This window comes from Hippopotamus amphibius, chromosome 4 (assembly GCF_030028045.1).
Source record: "Hippopotamus amphibius kiboko isolate mHipAmp2 chromosome 4, mHipAmp2.hap2, whole genome shotgun sequence".
Classification (NCBI taxonomy): Eukaryota; Metazoa; Chordata; class Mammalia; order Artiodactyla; family Hippopotamidae; genus Hippopotamus; species Hippopotamus amphibius.
The window spans coordinates 101702527-101703384 of NC_080189.1; positions in this window are offsets into that span (position 1 = coordinate 101702527).

Consider the following 858-nt stretch of genomic DNA (forward strand, 5'->3'; position numbering starts at 1 on the left):
CTTTTTATAGCTGAGTAATATTCCATTGTATACATATGCCACATCTGCTTTATCCATTCATTTGTTGATGGGCACTTAGGTTGTTTCCATGTCCTGGCTATTGTAAATAGTGCTGCAATAAACATTATGGTGCAAGTTTCTTTTGGGATTATGGTTTTCTTTGGGTATATGCCCAGGAGTGGGATTACTGGATCATATGGTAGTTCTATTTGTAGTTTTTTAAGGAACTTCCAAATTATTTTCCATAGTGGCTGTACCAACTTACATTCCCATCAACAGTGCAAGAGAGTTCCCTTTTCTCCACACCCTCTCCAACATTTGTTGTTTCCAGATTTTGTGATGATGGCCATTCTGATCGGTGTGAGGCGATACCTCATTGTGGCTTAGACTTGCATTTCTCTAATGATTAGTGATGTTGAGCATCTTTTCATGTGTTTGTTGGCCATCTGTATGTCTTCTTTGAGGAAATGTCTATTTAGGTCTTCTGCCCATTTGTGAATTGGGTTATTTGCTTTTTTGGTATTAAGCTGCATGAGCTGCTTGTATATTTTGGAGGTTAATCCTTTGTCTGTTGTTTCATAGGCAACTATTTTTTCCCATCTGAGAGTTGCCTTTTAGTCTTGTTTATGGTTTCTTTTGCTGTGCAAAAGCTTTTAAGTTTCATGAGGTCCCATTTGTTTATTCTTGATTTTATTTCCATGATAATAGGAGGTGGGTCCAAAAGGATCTTGCTTTGATGCATGTCATAGAGTCTTCTGCCTATGATTTCCTCTAGGAGTTTTAGATTGTCTGGCCTTACATGTAGGTCTTTAATCCATTTGGAGTTTATTTTTGTGTATGGTGTTAGGAAGTGTTCTA